This window comes from Eriocheir sinensis, chromosome 56 (genome assembly GCF_024679095.1).
Source record: "Eriocheir sinensis breed Jianghai 21 chromosome 56, ASM2467909v1, whole genome shotgun sequence".
In the NCBI taxonomy this organism is placed as follows: domain Eukaryota; kingdom Metazoa; phylum Arthropoda; class Malacostraca; order Decapoda; family Varunidae; genus Eriocheir; species Eriocheir sinensis.
This window is the reverse complement of record NC_066564.1, coordinates 11,639,036-11,654,887: the sequence shown is the minus strand read 5'-3', so window position 1 is coordinate 11,654,887 and position 15,852 is coordinate 11,639,036.

Below are 15,852 nucleotides of genomic sequence, written 5' to 3'. Positions count from 1 at the left end.
TCCTTGTCTTGGCCCCTTGCCTTTGTATAGGCTATGAAGCTATCTTGATCGGGCTGCTGTCTGAAATAAATGTATGTATCGACCATTACGCTCAAGAAGTGCTTATCTGCAATCCGTTGTCCACAGTCCGTTGTTTATAGGCTTTGTGTGAGCTGTTGAAGTCTTCGGATTACAAGCTTCGGCAGCGAATCGAATGGAGTGTTGCGCTTTACTGGCCTCGGTGTAAATATCTTCAACAGATATATTCATGTCAACACCCAGTCTGCTATCTTTCGAGTTGAATTTTGGTGTGGATGGAGACGAAATTGTGTCAGGCCATTGGTCAGGCGCGTAAGAGATACAGAGTACCAAATGGTTATTTATAGGTGGCGTTGATGACTTTCCAAGGTTGCATAAATTATTTGCTGTGCCTAGTAACACATCAATGGCAGTTGCAGTGCCTGTCAGATCACTAATCGCACTACTATCATTACGAAGACAGACGTTTGTCTGTAAGAGGATGCTAACAATTTTCTCGACTCGATTACTTGACCTTACACTTCCCCACTGCTGCTGATGAACGTTGAAATTTACCCAGACTAACTCATCATCCTGGAGCTGGTCAACAAGCATGGGGATAAAAAAGTATATGATGAATAGTATAATCCTCCCAATACTGTTATTTGCATCAAAGTGGGAACTAGACGTGGAATACAGCACACAAATCACAAATATGCTCTTTGGAAATAGGACACAAAAGGTATGGCAGGATGGGATGAGATTGGGGCAGCCCCACCTGGATGAGTAATACAGCGCATTCAACTACCCCGAGCTATTTCCTCCTTTCTCTCTTGCTGAATAGCACCTCCGTGGTCCGGTGGTTAGCGTGGCTAGCTACGAACCTGCGGGCCCGGGTTCGAATCCCGGGCCGGGCAGTCGGCGTGCAGCCCACCCAGCTGTTCCTCTTCCCTTTCGGGCTGGTCGATAAATTGGTACCGGGGAAAACCTGGGAAAGGTAAACTGTGGTAACCCGGATGTTACACTGGTACTGTGTCCCTGGGTAATGGTGTCCTACTTACTACAGCCCCCTTTCCCAACCCTGGGGTCGCCAAGACCTCCAAATACCAAACATTGTGTTATTATAATATAATAACCCATATACAACTTAACTAGAAGGGTCACGGTCATGTCTAGAGGTGCATGATTGGGGTCGCCTGAAAAAAAGGTTGGGAACCTCTGCACTAAAAGGCTCAAGGACCAATGCGACGGAAATGATCACCGCGACCGCAACTATAGAGTATGCCCCCAACTTTACTGTCCCTCTTCCTGAATACTTACCAAGCACCTTAGTCCGCCCACATGTTTGCCGTGTGAGGCATTCCTCTAAGGTTGGGAGATGGGAGGCCTAGAGGATGAGCGATGTCGTAGTCGTGTGCTGTGGCTAGCGCAACGCTCCTCTTTGGCCGTTTATTCCGGCCAAGACGGGAGGACTCCTCTGGCTCGGGGAGGTCAGTTGGCTAGGCTGCGTGACCAGGAGCCAAGCGGCCACTGCTACGTCAGATGGTGGCTACGTATACTTTCCTGCCACCCCTGGGGCTGTTGGACTTACAGGGCCTACGAGCAGCCTCACCTTGTATAGGGCTCCAAGTTAGGTGGGGGCGAAGTAACTAACTACATAACTACAGGGGCTTTCCCATATACACGCCTTTTAAACTGACCCGTTACGATTCCTTTATCGCGAGGCTTCTTGGTCAACATCAGCAGCGTCGTAGACAACTTCGAGAGTTATCCCCACAAATTATAACATTAGAACGTAAGGAGTCTGCAAGTGGCCATGAATTTATACAACTTCTTGAATGTATCAATGGCTTAGCATTCATCACATGCATGCATGATTGCCAAGCCTGTTCCACTCATCCACGACTCTATTGGTAAACCAATTCTTGCCTACGTCTTTGTTTAATCTAAGTTAATCTAACTTAAAACAATTGCTACGTGTCCTACCTGGTTCTTTTACAACTAGAATCCTACTATGCGTAGCGGCTTGCTCAACGGGCAAACAGAGTTCGGCATCGTAGGTCACCGTGATAGTATACCGTAGTGCATCGCAAAATGTTTTCAGGTATCGTAACGCATTATAACCCATCGTAGCCGTTGTCTTGTACTTTGGCTTCACCCCAAAACCGTTGAGAAGCGTTACGATGACCTACGATGCTGCTTCGACGAGTTACGATAATCAAGAATTGCCCACGATGTTCGCAATGCATCGTGAGAAGCGTCCAAGATGAGTGAAAAATGCATTTTATATATATATATATATATATATATATATATATATATATATATATATATATATATATATATATATATATATATACTCAACGAAGCCTCGCGATGCGCTACGATGATGACCAAGATGAATTACGAATAACCTAAGAAGAGGTACGATGCGTTACGAATAACATCAGAATAACTACGATGCATTAAGAATCAGTACGATGTTCCACCCTCTGCAAAAGCCAGTTGAAAATGCCTTGGTTGATCCGCACAACACTGAGAATACTATCACGATGTTCTAGGCCCAGGGCTAGCTCCGTCATGAAATCTTCGTACTGTCCAAAGGAAGCTTGCTGTGATAGCCATGGTTTAGTCCAATATGCCCTCAGCTTCTGTCGTTTCTTCTTTTTTTTCTGTGATGAAGGAGAGCAAGACATTAGATCAACTCCAGCTTGGTGACTTCGACTTCAATGTCGCACTACAACTGAAGTAATTTTCGGTCGGTGGAATCAGTCACAATGATCCATGTTGTACGGCGATCAGGCATATATAAAAATTGTATACTGTGTTCTTCCGTATCGCTTTTGTAGTGGTTCGTAGGCGTACGTTTGTCTTCTCGGGTAATTCGTAGCGAATCTCTAGTGCTTCTTACACGGCCAACAGAAGAGAGTATTCTCTTGGCCTTGCTTCTTAGATGTTCGTGATCATATCGTGTCTCATCGTAGCTCATCGGGGTCCACCGATAGTCGTTAAATTTTAAATTTGACAGTATATAATATCAACACATCTGAGCGCTTCGTAGTACATAGCAGCGTTTCGAGTTTATTCCGCAGGTCTGTCTTAGTCACTTCGTATGCTGCTTCGTAACGCCATGCAGCTGTAAAATCACACATCAGAATATTTTTTCTTACAAACGCCGCGAAGTTAGGTTCGTGACGGTTCTGCATGTGCATCTTGAAAGTGGGAAATCCGCTTTTTTAAAGAAAACAACACTAGAATGAGTCTGCGAAATTAGAAGCTGTCTTTATTGCAAGAAAGAGGTGAGAGGTGACTTGATCGCTGCATTTAAGTTACAAAGAGCCTGGAGCATGCAGACAGGGCAGGCTTGCTGATAAGGGATGCTAGAAGGACAAGGAATGTAAACATAGAGGAAAACAAGATGCAGAAAAGCTGTACTCGGTTTCCCAACAGTCGTCGTGGGGAGAAAATAAAGGCTAAGACAATTCAAAGCAAGGTGGATAAAAGTAGATACCGAGACAGTGCAACACAAGCCCGCTTCAAGTCTTGTATACTACTACTAGGTATATATAACTAGCTTAACACACACACACACACACACACACACACACACACACACACACACACACACACACATTCATTTATTCATTAGGAATTAAATCATTAACTCGCGTGTGCGTGTCTTCAGGTGTTGTTGTATCCTGAAGGCACATGTTAGTGAGGAATTTCATATAAAATTAACCTACAATCGAGCTTTTCTTTATTACCTCTGTGCCGCGGAAGCGCAGAACTCTGGAGACGTCCCTTGCTGCTGCAACGCACGGAGGGCCACAGTGATGCTCGAGGATGACTTGTGCACGGTTGACGTTAACGAATTTGAAAGTTTCTGTCCACTGTAATCATTACCTTTGTTTATAAACTGTAAAGAGTACGAGCATGTGATAGAATGAATGATAACAGCGTACCTTGACAAATTAGTTAAAATAATGGAATGTTATTGATTAATTATGAAAGAAACTTTGTCTCCTGACATGCAATAGCCTACCTGGTGATGATGAAAGCATAAGTTAAATGCAAGTAATACACCTACGTGTTTTTGTTTTATGCAACAGAGCATTAGGACAGCCGTATATTTACAAATAATTCATTTGTGCTGGAAATGGGCAGCACATGTCACACATGGCAGCCTTCCCTCTGCTGCTATTTGTATTTCATCTTCACATAATCTTCGACTGCTCACAGTACAAGGTAATTTTTGTGTTTTTTTAGATAGGTTATAACTTAAACGTAGCAAATTGTATGAACAAATCACATTTACTGATGTGGTAGTGCCAACCTTCTTGTCTGTTAGCTTCTTCAAGGAAGGCAACAGTAATTAAAATAATTTGAGTAAAGTGGATAAGTAGTTAAGTGTAACGCGTAACGGACTGTGATTGTGTTAAACTGTATAATCATCCTGACACGACTGCAGCACCAATTTTCTCTCATTAGAGTGGCTATTTGCAAAGCAGTGCTCGGTGAAAATCAATTACTACTTCCGTCACTATTTATTGAACAGACTGGTCGAGGGGGTTAAGGCGCCACCTGTAGCAGGGATACTCAACTATTACGAGCAAAGGTACAGTTAGACGATTTCAAATGTATGCAGAGGTCTGGGTAAATACTGCAACTGGACCCCAGGCTCGAGGAGTAGAAAAAGTATATTTAAATAACATGAATGTCCTGGTGACGGATTCTTACATGTGTAGTTATTGGACTGACAGTACGTAGGGCCTACCGTCAGTCGAGGGAATACACTTGCAAGAATTCATCGCCAGGACCTTCATGTTTTTTTAATTATATGTTCTACTCCTGGAGCCTGCGGTCCAGCTACAACACTCAGAGGGTCCGGATTCGGACCGCGGGCCGCCAGTTGAGCAGCCCTGACCTATAGGAACGGGAATGTTACGAAAGGGGACGAAGCCGCCTCCCTAGAAGATGAAGTTGGGTTAGATTTATTTGCGGAGCTGCTCGGTGAATAACTACACAACTCTGTTTTAATGGCCGAGCTGCTCAGGAAATACCTGCAGTAGATCTCGTGAGGTAGAGTCCCGCAAGTGCCCCCGACACCGCCAGGCGACCTAGACCCATCGGTGCTAAACTTTCCGTGAGGCTGACCAAAAGAGTAAAGGCGGTGTCACATTGGCCGTCTTCCTCCAACCGTTGGGGCTACGAGCAACCGCGGTTGGCCGTACGCCCAACCGGGAGCGAGTTATCGGTTGTCCATACGGATGGAAAACGGTTGTGGGTATGAGCAAACGCGCGTCTGTATGTAAGCAAACAGACGACGGCAGTGACCAAGGAGACTATAATAGTCTCCTTGGTAATGGCTGAGGAGCAGAAGAAGGGTGCTGGAAGATGACCTACCAAGAATATCGTAAAGTGGATTGGCAGCTGATTTGTCTACAAGATAAGAGAACACCCCGTGCTGTGGGACCACACACATGAAAACTTCGCCCAAAAAAATTTAAAAAGATGTGAATGGTTCATGACTGCTGCTCTTCCCTCACTCTGGTGTCTTACTTGGATATGAGTGGGGGCTACCATATCAAATAGTTAATAAAAAACTCTTCTTTCTTCATTCAATAAAAACTGTAGGACTCCCGGTGACCAGCACAGTACTCTGACGAGGTTTGGGTAAGCACTCCTGTCCTCCCGTCTTTGAAGCCATGATCGTACCCACAACCGCTTTTTCCTTCCATTAACTGTACCACCAAGTTCATAACATGAGTAACAGCAGCACGAGCTGCAGCAGCCATTACTTTTGCAAACGGCGCCATATGGATACAGGGCGACTGGTTTGTTTACGTTGTGGATATGGGCAATCGACCTTGGTCGTGTGTGGCGCACACCCGGAAAAGTTGAAGTTGCCGGTTGGAGGAAAAAGGCTTAGTGTGATACCGCCTTAAGTCGGCCCTACCCTTGACGAGGAGGCTGCTCGGTGAGGGGGAACCGCTCCCAAACAAGCTTATTGACCACTCAAGCAGACCAAAATGGGAACCGAATTCGGTGCTTTATGACGCTGCTGACATGGTCATCGACGAAGATGACTTCTCCCTGAATGCAGCCGAGCTCACTCGGCTGCACAGTCGGCACATGGGATATCATGCGCAATTGCCTAGTGAATTGAAACAGCAAGGGTGAACAGTTGGCTGTCCGATCACTGCAAGGACTATAGTTGGTCCTTTGCGGTGGCTGAGTGGTCAGCGTGCTGGCGCTGCGTCCAGGAGGAAGCAGGTTCGCGTCCCGCCCGTTGCTACAATCAAGCTGGAAAGTATTCTATCATCGCCCGCGGTGGAGCGCAAATACTCGCTAGTTGTAGTCAAGGCTTAATTAAGTTGAGTGGTGTTAAGACCGAGTGAGCAGGTTAAGTGTTACCTCGGGTTAGTGGGAACACTAGCTTGCCATGTTTTTTATCGGCGTCACAGACGCCGATCGATCAACAAATTGTCCATCTTTTTAGTGTTGTCGTTGTTCTCTTCAAGTTGTTTTCCTGGCTTACCCATGCATTGTAGACATGACTTTGTATTATAACATTTGTTAGCCCTGATGAACCCTACAGCATGGCATTATAAACAAAGTCAGCTCTTTTTTTTTTTTTTTTTTTTTACGTCTTGGCCTGTGGCGCCGGTAGGCCTTCATAGTAGGGCCTGATGGTCGGTCCCAACCCGTTGTGGCGCAGGCAAGTGTTTATAGTGGCGCCATCTTTACTTCTCAGCAGTTTCCATTTTAGACCCCTAGTTGCATAATACAAATTGTTGGAGGTGTGTTGGAGGGTCATGCGACGCCGATCTAGCACACTTTTTGTGCTATTAACACTTGTTTCTTCGTGTGTTGGTGCTACTTATTCTTGTGTTTACATGTTAGTTTAAAGCTGCAAAATGTCTTCTCGTCACAGAAGACGACACGGTCCCAAAAACTGTCTGGTTTGTAAGCATAATTCAGGGCATACTTCAGTCTTGTCTCCTTAAGCAAGGCAGTCAGCTCTGGCTTTGTTGCTGGTTTACGACCATGCAGTTCACTGGAATAATGACTGTTGCGTATAGTCTGTGGGGTGCATCGTAGATGAAGATCATTTCGAATGCTGACGGCAGGTCTGAAGTGGTCAGCTGCAATGGCCTGGTTAAGAAATTGTGAATCAGTCATGTTATATGATCATGCCAATTTACACACATTACAGTGCAGTTATTTCACCAAGCATTAACCTATGAAAGTAGAACATTGCCATGTCCTCCTCGTTAGCTGTGCATCGAGGGCGGCCGCTTCTTGGCATATCGTCTACATTGCCAGTCTCCTCATTTCGTCGAATCCACCGATACACAGTTGGTCTTGAAACTCCAGTCCAGCGAGCAATTTCAGAAATGCTGATGCCCTCTCTGTGAAAGGCAAGGATAGCTCCGCGTATTGCCTGTGTGGCTTCCATGGTGGATGTGACGAACAAGCTGTGAATTAAGACGACATCACTACCGATCAAATCCTTTTGACACTCCAATGTTAAAAAATGATGAGTCACTCAGGATTCGGATATCAGAGTGAATCCCAGTGACTGATCGCCACATACGGCTCCACTGAACCGAGGAGGTTACGTAAAACTTAGCTAACCCTTATGATAGATTTATAGTGGATTATAAACTTGACTTATCACCCAAATATTAAAAGCAAACTTGTTCTTCTCCTTTTCCGAAAATGTTCCACAATTCAATGGAGGAGGCTTACTTCACTAAAATTCATCTGTGACATAAACTGCATAAGATTCTGTGAAGTAATATCACTTTGAGCACCTCTTGAATCCTGATCCCTATTTAGCCCAACATACTGATCTAATTCTATTTCAATCTGTAGTGAGAAATTCATTTGATCTTCCAACTCTGAGGCATAGTAAGTTTCATCCTTACTTTCAAGGTCTGTTTGATCCATTACTTTATTTATTCTGTCATCATAGTGTTTCACTTGTACCATTTCTAATTATATTTTATTGGTCAAGCTCTTACTTAGGGAGGGTGTCAAGGAATATGTTTGAGTTAATTCTTTCAATTGCTTAAGAAGGAGTGTTATTTTTCTTTTAAAGACTCCCCTGCTCCTTCTCAGGGTCTTAATTATCTCTTGGGGAACAGAGTCTATATCTACTCCATGAGTGGCTGCATCCTCAGGGTTTAGTTTTGATTCCATTATGGCAAATTTATAAGCAGGCTCAATATTGAAATAAACAATCTGAAAGGGTTTGATTAATAGGGGTGGTTTCAATTAAAAGGGCAAATATAAAAAAGACCCTTAACTGTACAAGGAGGCAGTCCCGCTAGTTGGCCCTCAATTGCCACTAGCTATTCAGCTGAATAATGCTTCGGCCATCTGGGGATCAACTATACTCACTGCCGGTGTTCAAGGGCATATCTCAGGCCACCCAAGACTGCATCCTTATACTTTTCCAACCCTGTTACACTCAAGTGCACACCGTCCCTGTAGTACTGAGGGTTGTTGAGGAAATCCACAGACCCCAACTGGGGTTGTTCCAGAGTTTACCAGCGTGAGGGATGACAGAGTGAAGATGCTGGTTAACTTTTGCATAAGGGGTTTGGACAGTGTAGGGATGAGCATGAGCAGAAAGTCGTGTGCAGCGTGGCCGCGGGAGGGGGGGAGGCATGCAGTTGGCAAGTTCAGAAGAGCAGTCAGCGTGGAAATATCGATAGAAGATAGAAAGAGAAGCAACATCGCGGCGGAATTTAAGAGGTAGAAGGCTATCAGTAGGAGGAGGAGAGCTGATGAGACGAAGAGCCTTAGGAACAGAGAGAGGGATAGAATCCGAAAGAGGGCAAAATGGGTACTTCCAAAACTTTATTTGACAACAAAAATAACGTTACTGGAAACGCTGTGCCGAATGGCACACGGGGCACTCATACCAGAGAAGTGAGAAGGAGCAGAGGACTGTGATACCCTCTCCTCAACAGGGCACCCGACGCACTAATACATGCCCGTGAATGAGTTGAAAAATTCGGCCAAGGTTAACCACAGTGAGCGCGAGTTTCAAAAACACCTTAATTTTTGTGCCAAACGGCAAACGGTTTCCATTCTAGGGTTAAGCAGTATAGGATATACGTTGTCAGGTCCGGGGCTTGTATTTGTTTTAAGGGACTGGAGAGCTTTAAGGACTTCATCGGTAGTTATTACAAAGTTAGGCAATGCCTGCTCAAGAGGAGGAAGAATCTTCCTCCAAGAGAGCGACCCGCTGAGGGCCACTCCATGTATTATTCCTCCAAGGATAAAACTAAGCGTAAGGAAAAGAAAATACAAGAAATAAAAGACCATAAATAAAATGCATAAAAAGACAACAACTTAGGGCATAAAAAGTCTCCAATTAGAAAGAAAAGAAGAAAAAATTGGGAAAATAGGCAAATCGGAAAATAGGAAAACCTGAATATAGTGTGAAGAAGAGAAAAAAGAAGCAGATCAGGGCCCGTATCCTCGACATCTATTAATACTAAACTTGGTATTAACTTTCGACTTTGGTATTAACTTCACTCTCAAAGTGTATCCTCAACAACTATTAGCCTAATACCTACTATTAACTTTGGTATTAACTTGAGAGTGCTGGCGAGGACTTCTAAACACTTAATAGTAAAGTTAATATTGAATCCCAGACCCAGACCCATATCAACATGGCCCCCGGACTTCCTCGTCCAGCCCGCCTCCGCAATTTAGAGTTTGATAGGGCGCTTTGGAACTGTATAACGATGGTGAACTTGTCAAGACATACATATTAGACCGTGCAGGAATGGAGTATGTGACTGATTTGGTGAGAAGAGAGCTACAAGATCCAGTTCAAAGGGAGCATTCCCGCACCCCGGGGTTGAAAGTGATTTTGACTTAAAGATACTTGGCTACAGGAAAAATGCTGCAGTGTTCAAGTGATGAGTTAGGGGGTAAGCCAGAGTAGTGTAAGCAGGGTGATTGTGGAAACTCTGGCCGCCCTCAGTGACCCGTAGGTAGTCGGGAGGTTTATCCAGTCTCCCCTTGATAGGGTGGAGATCCGTGTAAAGCAAGCAGAATTCTACCAACTTGCCGGTGTTGTGGGAGTGATAGACTGTACCCATGTGAAAATAATGGCACCAAAGGAAAACGATGTAGTTTATGTCAACAGAAAAAGAAAAAAAACATAGCTTGAAAATACAATTGGTGTTTGATGCCTTTGTTATTGATAAAAATGTGAAATATTCGAGTTAAGGAACACAAAACATGGGAAAAAACTTTTATTTGTAGCAGAAAGGTACACACATGCAAATGAAGAAGATGACATTAAAAATGCATTAAAATGTCATTTAGAATATGATTTATAATTATTGCTGCCGATTATTCATATTGAGATAATGGTGGTAAGAAAGCTTGTTAGAGACGTCTGCCAGTGTGAGGGAGGAGGAACGAAAGGTCGAGGTGACCACATCGTGAACATCATGACTTGTAAGTGAAGTAAAACGAGGTTACTTGGTTTCTGTTTACAAAGTTCCAAGTGGAAAAACAACTTTATTGTGAATTCAGTGTATACTTTTCTGGAGTATTGTGTTTACTGAGTGAATTGGTGACCAATCTGTTGCTATTTGTGTCTTGCTTGAAGATATTCATCATTGGATTCAAAGCTATGGTATTAATGTGCAATAGTCATCATAACAAAATACGTAGTAATTAATTATATATGTCAACCTATTTATTTTCATGAGATCATGGTATGACCACTGAAAAACATACCTTTTCATCTTGGCTCCATTACAAATTCAGTATATAATTACTCTATTAGTGGAATCTAGTTTTCAGCATCTTTTATTATTATGCCAATATTCTAAGCACTCAGCTTGCAAACATGCTTAGGTTTATGTTGTCAGCTTGGGTCGGACTTATGTGAACAATTTACCAAGTGACCTAAGATTACTCAATGCTCGCAAAGCTATGGTATTAACGTGCAATGGTCATCATACCAAAATACGTAGTAATTAATTATATATGTCAACCTAATTATTTTCATGAGATCATGGTATAACCGCTGAAAACATAGCTTTTTTTATCTTAGCTCCATTACAAATTCAGTATATAATTATTCATATATTCAATAAAGTAGTGGAATCCAGTTTTCAGCATCTTTTATTATTATGCCAATATTCTAAACACTCAGCTTGCAAACACGCTTAGGTTTATGTTGTCAGCTTGGGTCGGACTTAGGTGAACACTTTACCAAGTGACCTAAGATTACTCATTGCTACCCTATAGGTATACTACATCTTTGATTGTGAGTTCATCAGAGAGCACTGGAGAGCAGCATGAGTCTAATTAGGTGCTAATGAATATCCTGCCTGCATCACAGACTACATAAAATGCAAATATGATCAGTGTCTAAAGGTGTTATAAGCTAATGATGGTAAATATATATATATATATATATATATATATATATATATATATATATATATATATATATATATATATATATATATATATATATATATATATATACATATAAAACTGTCTGCCCTAATGTCCCTCCCACTTTTGAAGGCCAAATGACACCCCTGATTGTAACAACGCATCTTGTAACACCCATGACTGGGTGCCGGTGCAAATCTCCTCATTTAACACCGAGAAATTAATCTAGGCTCTTGGGAACTCGGAAAAATCCAAGTTAGAGAGTGCTGGCTGTGGAGATTGAACCAGTGACCTTCGACATACAAAGCCATGTCTGTCAGTCGAGCCAATAAAGGTAAAGGTAAAGTTGGGGCATACGCTATAGCAGCGCGTGGCCTCGGTGCTCATCTCCGTAACATTGGGCCTTGAGCCTGTGGTGAGAGGGAGCCCATTACCCCGGGACACAGGGCCAGTGTGACATCCGGGCTACCACAGTTTCCCCAGGTAGTCATTTATCGACCAGCCCGAGAGGGAGGATGATCAGCTGGGTGAGCTGCACGCCGACTGCCCAGGCCGGGATTCGAACCCGGGCCCGCGTAGAAGTCAGGCATGCTGACCACTAGACCACGGAGGCGTATTGGAGCCCAATCTCAAGTGAACCCACTCACAATGGCACACAATTTTTTTTCCGGTAAATTTTGTGCTTTGAATGAATTTGCTAATCATTTCTGTCGAAAAACAGCACAAATTATTTTTCACCCCTTCCACCCTAACCTCCTCAGTAATAAAAAAAAAAAGTGACAAAATCATAGCCTTGAGGCAGTAATATTCAGCCCCAGCATCAAAAAATTATACTGCTGCCCTATGAAAGGCATCTCTTAACTCCGATGAAGTAGGTGGTGACTGTGGTGGAGCAGCTTCATTGTCATCCCTTGCAGTGGCAGGTGTCATTGGGCCAGCAGATGATGAAGCAGTGGCAGGTGTCATTGGGCCAGCAGATGATGAAGCAGTGGCAGGTGTCATTGGGCCAGCAGATGATGAAGCAGTGGCAGGTGTCATTGGGCCAGCAGATGATGAAGCAGTGGCAGGTGTCATTGGGCCAGCAGATGATGAAGCAGTGGCTGGTGTCATTGGGCCAGCAGATGATGAAGCAGTGGCAGGTGTCATAGGGCCAGCAGATGATGAAGCAGTGGCTGGTGTCATTGGGCCAGCAGATGATGAAGCAGTGGCAGGTGTCATTGGGCCAGCAGATGATGAAGCAGTGGCAGGTGTCATAGGGCCAGCAGATGATGAAGCAGTGGCTGGTGTCATAGGGCCAGCAGATGATGAAGCAGTGGCAGGTGTCATTGGGCCAGCAGATGATGAAGCAGTGGCAGGTGTCATTGGGCCAGCAGATGATGAAGCAGTGGCAGGTGTCATTGGGCCAGCAGATGATGAAGCAGTGGCAGGTGTCATTGGGCCAGCAGATGATGAAGCAGTGGCAGGTGTCATTGGGCCAGCAGATGATGAAGCAGTGGCAGGTGTCATAGGGCCAGCAGATGATGAAGCAGTGGCAGGTGTCATTGGGCCAGCAGATGATGAAGCAGTGGCAGGTGTCATTGGGCCAGCAGATGATGAAGCAGTGGCAGGTGTCATTGGGCCAGCAGATGATGAAGCAGTGGCTGGTGTCATTGGGCCAGCAGATGATGAAGCAGTGGCTGGTGTCATTGGGCCAGCAGATGATGAAGCAGTGGCAGGTGTCATTGGGCCAGCAGATGATGAAGCAGTGGCAGGTGTCATTGGGCCAGCAGATGATGAAGCAGTGGCTGGTGTCATTGGGCCAGCAGATGATGAAGCAGTGGCAGGTGTCATTGGGCCAGCAGATGATGAAGCAGTGGCTGGTGTCATAGGGCCAGCAGATGATGAAGCAGTGGCAGGTGTCATTGGGCCAGCAGATGATGAAGCAGTGGCAGGTGTCATTGGGCCAGCAGATGATGAAGCAGTGGCAGGTGTCATTGGGCCAGCAGATGATGAAGCAGTGGCAGGTGTCATTGGGCCAGCAGATGATGAAGCAGTGGCAGGTGTCATTGGGCCAGCAGATGATGAAGCAGTGGCTGGTGTCATAGGGCCAGCAGATATTGAAGCAGTGGCTGTTGCTGGAGCAGCTAATGGTATCTTTTCCACAAGTAATGAACAATGTGCTGGGATGGTCTCTAGCAATACTGATAAAGTGTGTATCTACAAAGAATATGAATTTAAGGGTAATTAATAAATTGTTTTAATAAGAATATAAAAGTTTTTGCCAAAAACATACAGGCCAGTCAATATTTCACTGCTGCTTGACTGTTGCTGCTGTCCTAAACCTTAATTTCATTATCTTGAGTACATTCCAATCTAACATTATATCACCATAATCTGTTTGACCAATGCTATAAATATACTATTTTAATCTTACTTTACCATTCTCACAAAACCTACCCATTCCCATATAGTCTCGACATAAAGTACTTGTAAAAGTGTCCATAGTCTGGCATGCCTAAAATCCCCCCCCCCCCCCCCAATAAAAAAATAATAAACAAATAAAAATAAATAAAGAATGAAAACAGGGCAAATATGCCATAACTATCTATACCAACCCCCTCTTCCCCCCCAACAAACTTGGCATGTTAAGTTAGGATGTGTTCGGTAGGACGGGGCAGGTTTGGCACTTGGGGACCTACCATGTTAGGTTAGGATGTGTCAGGTAGGACAGGTTTAGCAGGAGTTGGTTTAGTTATGTTAGATTGTTGAGGGAGTGGGGGTTGCAGCAGAAATGGTCATGATAATGCTATTCACGTGAAGCAGTAGGAAAATGTATGTTCTGTTTGGAAACTCTGTGGTTGTGTTTGTATACAAAAATACCCATTTGACGAGGTTAGGTTAGTTTGCAAGTTACTTGAATCATGAATATGTGAATATGTAACAAAAAAATAAAAGCATTAACCTTAATTTCATTATCTTGAGTACATTCCAATCTAACATTATATCACCATAATCTGTTTGACCAATGCTATAAATATACTATTTTAATCTTACTTTACCATTCTCACAAAACCTACCCATTCCCATATAGTCTCGACATAAAGTACTTGTAAAAGTGTCCATAGTCTGGCATGCCTAGCATCCCCCCCCCAATAAAAAAAATAATAAACAAATAAAAATAAATAAAGACTGAAAACAGGGCAAATATGCCTTAACTATCTATACCAACCCCCTCTTCCCCCCCAACAAACTTGGCATGTTAAGTTAGGATGTGTTCGGTAGGACAGGGCAGGTTTGGCATGGTTAGGTTTAGTTATGTTAGGTTGTTGAGGGAGAGGGGGTTGTGGCAGAAATGGTCATAATGAAACTATTCAGATACAGAATGAAAAGGTATGTTCTGTTTGGAAGGTCAGTGGTTGTGTTATTATGCAAAAAATACCCAATTGATTAGGTTAGGTTAGTTTGTAAGCTAATTGAACCATGAATATGTGATTACTAACCTTGTTACAGCTTCTGCCACTTCAGTCCACGCTCTCTTCTTATCCTCAGGGGTGATACTCTTCCCATAACACCCTCTGATTATACGTTGTTGCAGATAAACAAGAGGAGAAGGGAAAAGAAGAAAACAGGGAAATAAAATAAAGAAATGGGAAAATAGGTCAATCGGAAAGGATAAAATAGGAAAGTCTGAATATAGGGAGACAGAAAAGTGAAACAATCAAGAAGGAGCCAAGAAGCTATAAAGGAAGGAGAAGAAGAAGAGGAGGAGGAAGCAAACAAGTCCCCTGTGACATCAAGATCAAGGTCGAGGTCCGCCGCGTGCCCTGAAGTGCCCTGGCAGTGTTTCTCGTGGAGGAGGAGGAGCCCCTCGGCGTGCAGGCCCCCAGGGTGAGTGTGCGGGTGGTGGAGGGCCAGGGTGTGGACGGGCTACACTTGGGACAGGAAGGAGGGGAGGGCCAGGGTGTGGACAGGCTACACTTGGGACAGGAAGGAGGGGAGGGCCAGGGTGTGGACGGGCTACACTTGGGACTGGTTGGTGGGGAGGGCCAGGGTGTGGACGGGCTGTACTTGGGACAGGAAGGAGGGGAGGGCCAGGGTGTGGACGGGCTACACTTGGGACAGGAAGGAGGGGAGGGCCAGGGTGTGGACGGGCTACACTTGGGACAGGAAGGAGGGAGGGCCAGGTGTGGATGGGCTACACTTGGGACCGGAAGGAGGGAGGGCCAGGATGTGGACGGGCTACACTTGGGACAGGAAGGAGGGGAGGGCCAGGGTGTGGACGGGCTACACTTGGGACAGGAAGGAGGGGAGGGCCAAGGTGTGGACGGGCTACACTTGGGACAGGAAGGAGGGGAGGGCCAGGGTGTGGACAGGCTACACTTGGGACAGGAAGGAGGGAGGGCCAGGGTGTGGACGGGCTACACTTGGGACAGG